Source organism: Monodelphis domestica, chromosome 1 (genome assembly GCF_027887165.1).
Source record: "Monodelphis domestica isolate mMonDom1 chromosome 1, mMonDom1.pri, whole genome shotgun sequence".
Lineage (NCBI taxonomy): Eukaryota > Metazoa > Chordata > Mammalia > Didelphimorphia > Didelphidae > Monodelphis > Monodelphis domestica.
In genome coordinates this window covers 64,687,750-64,694,100 of record NC_077227.1, presented here as the reverse complement: position 1 = coordinate 64,694,100, position 6,351 = coordinate 64,687,750, and the positions used below count along the sequence as shown (strand labels likewise).

The 6,351-nt window shown below is 35.5% G+C and overlaps 1 protein-coding gene across 1 annotated transcript in view; it reads left to right on the top strand.

Annotated features, from left to right (window-relative positions):
• Nucleotides 1-2,438: 2,438 nt before the first annotated feature.
• MAT1A (methionine adenosyltransferase 1A) overlaps nt 2,439-6,351 on the top strand; it is a 71,342-nt gene continuing 67,429 nt past the window's right edge. Inside the window, exon 1 of the mRNA XM_056800090.1 lies at nt 2,439-2,541. The gene's annotated coding sequence lies outside the window, so the exon portion shown is untranslated. The remainder of the gene's footprint in view (nt 2,542-6,351) is intronic.

Genomic DNA, 6,351 nt, shown 5'->3' with positions numbered 1-6,351 from the left:
TTATATATTATAGATATATTACATATATTTATTCTCAGAGCCCTTTGAGTTAAGGTGCTTTTATTTTCACCCATTTTTTTACAGATACAGAAACTAAGGCTAAGAGAATAATTTGCCTAGACTCACACAATAAATGTCTGAGGCAGGATTTGAACACCAAGTCTGCCATTGTATCTTCTATGCTAACTTTCTTTAAAACAATTTTAACTGGCTTCCTGCATATTGTGTATACTATCTTGAGGGAGAAGGAGAGGTGAGGAAGAGAACATATCACCTGGAAAACATTTCTCTGTAGCTGTCACTAGCTTTGTCCCTCTCTGAAGTAGGATTGATTGGTGGTGAATTGCCATGGATTTAGTCAAGCAAGTGTAAAAAAAAAAAGAAAGAAAGAAAAGAATCCATGTACACATGCTCCTTTGTCATGTCCAAAAGATTCTGCAATTTGAATTGAAATTTTGGAGAACCTTTAAGGCTTAGGGGGGCTACATTGGTTTAGGATTTTAATGTCAACATGAAGAGCATAATTTGGTTCCTGTAAAGTGATGAATTGAAATTATGGGATGATTTTTTTCTTCTTTTTTTTTGGGTGGAGGGTAGATGAGTAGAGGGAACTTTTGGTCGCTTTTGCCAAATTAACAATTCTAAATACCTTGCTTCTGATTAATTATGCATGATGTATTCAGTTCTTTCTGTTGCGTCTAACTCTTCATGATCTTATTATTTGTGGTTTTCTTGGCAAAGATACCCGAGTGATTTGTCATTCCTTTTCCAGCTCATTTTACAGATGAGAAAGTGAAGCAAACAAGGCTTAAGTGACTTGCCCAGGGTCACATAGCCAGTAAGTGTTTGAGACCAGATTTGAACTTCAGTCTTCTTGGCTCTTGGCCTCTATCCACTGAGCCTCTTAGATGCCCATAATAATGCATAATAATTGGTACTACTGTAGGAAGTAGTTGTAATAGAAATAAAATGCATTATGCATTCAATGAAAGTACATTATAGTGGAAAGAACACTAGATTTGAAGTCAAGATCTGGATTCAAATTCTGCTTTTACCCCTCACTGTCTGTGCAACTTTTGGTAAATCACTTCATCTCTGTGTAAAATGGAGATAATTATACTTTTACTATCTGCCCCAGACAGTAATTATAATTATCATATAAAATAATGAAAGTGCTTTGTGAATTCTGAGGAACTTTTAGGGAGTATTTTATTTTTCAACTTGCTATGAAGGAGTATATACCTGGATCACCAAATTCTCTTTTTTTTTTGGTATTTTACATTTGTACATTGTAGAGCAGCAAACAAAGATAGGACTTGGTGGATTTGTCACCAATAATTATTTAATTTGCAAGTTTGACAGAACTTTTAGCACATCCTACCAATAATGATAAGCCTCATCATAAAGAGGAAAAAAATTCTAGGAAAAAGCAAATAAAAAAAGAAAATGCCTGTAAAAGAGAGGAAAATAGATTCCAGAATATAGATATAAAGAAGAAAGAAATTTAAGTAAGGTAGGAATATTTGCAACTTTAATAAGCACTGTCTATATGCAAGGCACCATAACTTGGGCAAAACATATCAGTTTTTGCTTTCAAATAACTTACATTATAATGTGTGTGTATGTAATAATACAAGGTAATTTTAAAAAATTTTATTTTTTTATCTACATGTAGAAACAATTTTTAGGATTCATATTTTCTTCCTCCTTGCCCCACTCTTCCTGAGCCAGTAAATAATCTGATAAAAGCAATATATATTTCCATATTGCACATGTTATGATAGAAGACATATCACACCTACAATAAAAGTCTCATAAAAGAAATAAAGTGGAAGATGGCACATTTTGATTTGCAATCAGACTTCAACAGTTCCTTCTTTGGCCATGGCTAACATTTTCATAATGAGTCCCTTGTGTTTATCTTGTAAACTTGCTTTGTTGTTAATGGTTTAGTCCTTCATATTTGATCATTGTATAATATTTCCATTACTATATACATTGTTCTCCTGGTTCTGCCTTGTGAAGATTAAATTTAACTCTCCCCTGATTATAGCAATGAAAATATTTAACTCTCCCCTGATTGTGAAGATTAAATTGTAACCCTTGTTTACTTTTAGATTTAATCCCCCAAAGTGTAAACATGGTACTTAAAAGTTTTTTTAAGTATAAAGATCTGCCCATTTAGATCTAATCACCAAAAGTGCAAATATTCCACTTAATCATGAAGTGGGAGGTCTGTGATCCACATATACGACAGTGGGTAATGAATTAGAATCAACTAACTGCCTTCTGGGCAGTTCTAGAACAGGACTTCAACTGTGATTGGTAGATATAGAATTAGGGGAAGACACAGGAAGTGACACAAGAGAAAATGTGTCACAAAATGAGAAAAAAAGGAGCTGTTACTTCCTATGACAATTGAATTCTTCATGCTTTTGAGTTGAGGCTGGTGAAGAGGGGCAGAAGGATGTCTTGATTGGACCTGAGACCCTGTTTTCCTGGTGAGGCTGATAAAGAATCTGCTGACTGGACTGACACATGGTGAGTGAAAGGCTGATTCTTAACTGCTGGATTTTTCTGAAAAAAATAAAAAAAACTATCCTCTGGAGAGAACTACTCTTGAGAGACACTTTCTGGGTCCTCAGCTTTGCTGAGGTTGGTTGAAACTAATTCTTCCTGCCCAGAGGGGCTGGGAGTAAAATACTTAGTGCTTGGGCTAGATATCTTACCTTATCCTCTCTCTGATTTCTTGCTTTACTCTTTCTACATTTTGTAAATAAATTATAAATAAAAACTCTTTGGAATTAATTAAATTCCTGGTGACCACACTCTTAAATAATCAAATCTAACCCTTTAAAAAATTAACCCCATTTCCCCCTTACAGCCTACTTCACTTTGCATCAGTTCATATAAGTCTTTCCAGGTTTTTCTGAACTCATTCTGTTAATTTTTCATGATATAGTAATATTCCACTACAACCATGTGCTACAGCTTGCTCATCTATTCCCCAAGTGATGGACAGCCCCTCAGTTTCCAATTTTTTGCCACTACAAAAAAAAAAGCTGCCAAAAATATTTTGGTACAGAGAGGTCCTTTCCCCTTTATCTCTGATCCCTTTGTGATATAGACCTAGTAATGATAATGCTGGGTTAAAGGTATGCATAATTTTGTGAACCTTTGAGCATGGTTCCACATTTCTTTTGTAACATTTAAAATAGTTGATGTCATAAACTGTTATATTTAAAATAGTTAGAGACATAAACTGTAGTGAGTTAAAATGATGGAAGATATAAATTGTGATAGATATGAGAGGGTGAGTAAATTTGACCGCAGAAAATATGTTTCACTACAGTGTCTTGGTTTTTAAATCAAATATAAGGTGGTCACCAGGGAATATATTCCCAAATTATGAATATGCCCAAGTCAACTGGGTTTTATAGAGAATTTAATTAATAATACAATGAAGAATTAAAGAAAAGGAGAAGGAGAGAGAAAAGGTATTAATGAGAAAAGAATAGGTCGGCCCAGGGCAGGCCTGGCCAACCCAGCTAAGCCTTAAGAGAGAAACCAGTCAGTCATCACTCACCACAAGATTTGTCTTAAGCAAGGATATCTGGGGAACAGAGTCTCCCCAGAGGGAGTTCCAGCCAGAGTCAGCCTCCCAAGGGACTTCTTCTCAAGAGATCTTCAAAGGGCCTCTTCCAAAAGGATCTATCTCCAAGGACCCAAGGATCCTATCTCCAAGCCTCCAAGGATTTAAGGATCTCTTGCTCCAGAGATTCCTTTTCTTATATAGGAGGTTTTTTCCTATGTCACCTCCCCTAAGTTCTTCCACCTACCAATCACCGTAGATGTTTTCTAAAAGACAGCCCCTCTGAATTCCTGCTAAGTCGACTAACCTCCTCAGTAAATCTGAACCAGAGAAAATGCTGCTGTGTCGACTAATCCCCTCAGTAAGTCTGAACCAGAGAAAACACAGCTGAGTCGACTAATCTCATTAAGAGAAAACTTGCCCGACCCTTTTAGGTACCTAGCATCTCATTGTATCAATTCTAAAAACAGGCATGGCTCAAAGAACTCCTTGCCTCATCATGAGCATGGGTCCAAGTACTTTCATTGTTAGCAAGGAGTTTTCTCCCCTAAAGCAGACTTAAGTATGGGTGGAGTAGAGGTCCTCCCATTTCTGATCCTGGTGAGTTCTCACATCAAAATGGGGAATGTTTCCAGTAGGGAATTTGTTCCAATGGAGGATTCCTCAATGTGGAAATTTTTAACATTCACAAGTCTGAGAAATTTCAAGATTTACACTTTACAGAATGGTTGTATAAATTCATAGTTACAGCAACAGTGTATTAGTATCCCAGTTTTCCCACATTCCCTTCAACATTAATCAGTTTCCTTTTGGTCATGTTAACCAATTTGATTGGTGTGAGATGGTATCTAAGAGTTGTTTTTATTTTAATTTCACTAATCAATAGTGATTTAGAGCATTTTTTCAAATGACTGTGGACAATTTTAGTTTCTTCCTCTGAGAATTGCCTATTCATTTCCTTTCATTTTCTTTTTATTCTTGTAAATTTTTATGTGCATTCTTATAAATTTAATTCATTTCTCTATATATTTGAGAACTTCTAGGTCATTGTGACTTGTTTTATTGTTAAGAAGAATTAAGCCCAGGGAAATCAATATGCCCAAGTCATGCAGGTTTTAAACGTGAGTTTTCCCCAAAGGGGAGGAAGAATAGAAAACAGGTACTCATTTTATAATTAATATACAAAAAAGCCCCCCCCCAATACATTGACACAGAACTTCAGTAAGAAGCATATTAACTATTGTTATACTTTCTTGGGAGGTTAATGTAAACATCAGAACATGAAGCAGTTGTTGGGACTGCTGAATAGGATGTTTACATTTCATTTCACTCTGAACCATTCCCAACAAGATTCATGTCTTCTGGCAAGGTAGGCCAAAGCTTAGACTCATCCTCTGGCTCGTTGTAATTTTTCCAAGAGCCTCTTCCTGGAGGGGGTAATGGAATGTGTTAATTCCCTTTTTCCACCCCAGCTATAGATGTGAGGACCAGCTCCTTCCTCACCCCTCCAGGTAGAAGCTTGAGTACTTAAATAGGTTTTTTCCTTTAATATTTCTTTTAAAAATATATACATATATATACATAATATATATATCCATATATGGAGCAGCTAAATGGTTCAGTGTATCCACAGTATATCTCAGAGTATCAGTGTATCCAATGCTGGCCTATAGTCAGGAATCTGGCCTCAGGCACTTGCTGTGTGACCCTGGGCAAGTCACTTAATCCTGTTTTCCTCAGTTTTCTCATTTGTAAAATGTATGGGAGAAGGAAATAGTAAAGCATTCCAGTTTCTTTGCCAAGAAAACCCCAAATGAGATGACAAAAAGTCAGATACCACTGACAAGACTGAACAATAAAAAATATATACACACATATATATGTATATGCATGATATAAACATAATTATACATGTGTTACCTAGTCTATTGTACTGATCCATACACACTAGATTAAGCAATGTGTGTGTGTGTGTGTGTTTATGTGCATGTGTATATGCAGATCAGTGCAATAGACTGGATTAGGAAAGTTAGGTAAGAAAGAAATCAGAAACAACTGAACTCAATAACTCAGTGTTTGATAAATCTGAAAAACTACTTGGAGAAGAGTTACCTACTGGACTAGAACTGCTGGAGAAATTGAAAACGTTTCACTGAAATTAGGTTCAGGCTCTCTCATCACCTAAAACCCCGACTGTTGCTGTAGCTTCTAATTGGTTTTACAATCTCCAGTTATTCCCTTTCCCTATCCAACATCTGATTCCAAAAGACTGAGCCATGAACTTATTATAATAAGTTAAAATGGATACTTGAGCTGAATATAAAATGACCACAAAAAATGAGAAGAAAATGTGATTGCATACTTCTTACAGATATGACTGGAGCTCATAAGAAAATACATGAAGACAAAGATTCCCAACCTTTTGCATTCTTTATGCCCCATTTTAGCATGCCTCCCCAAACCTTCTAGTCAATGTAAAAGGAAATAACTTCTGGAGTTTACCATGAATAAGCATCTAAGAAAAAAAGAAGTCAGTTGATATCTCATAAAGAAAGGATAAGCTTCTCATAAGCTTCAAAATAGATTGAAATCAATTAAAACATGAAATGAAAAATATTCCTGACACCTCCTTGACAAGGTTTTCATATTTCACCTTTGGATAAATATACCCAGGACTGGAAATGCCTATGTTAAAGTGTGGGAAGAAAATAATAGAATTTCTATTTCTATCTAAAAGAAAAAAAGAAAATATATTACTA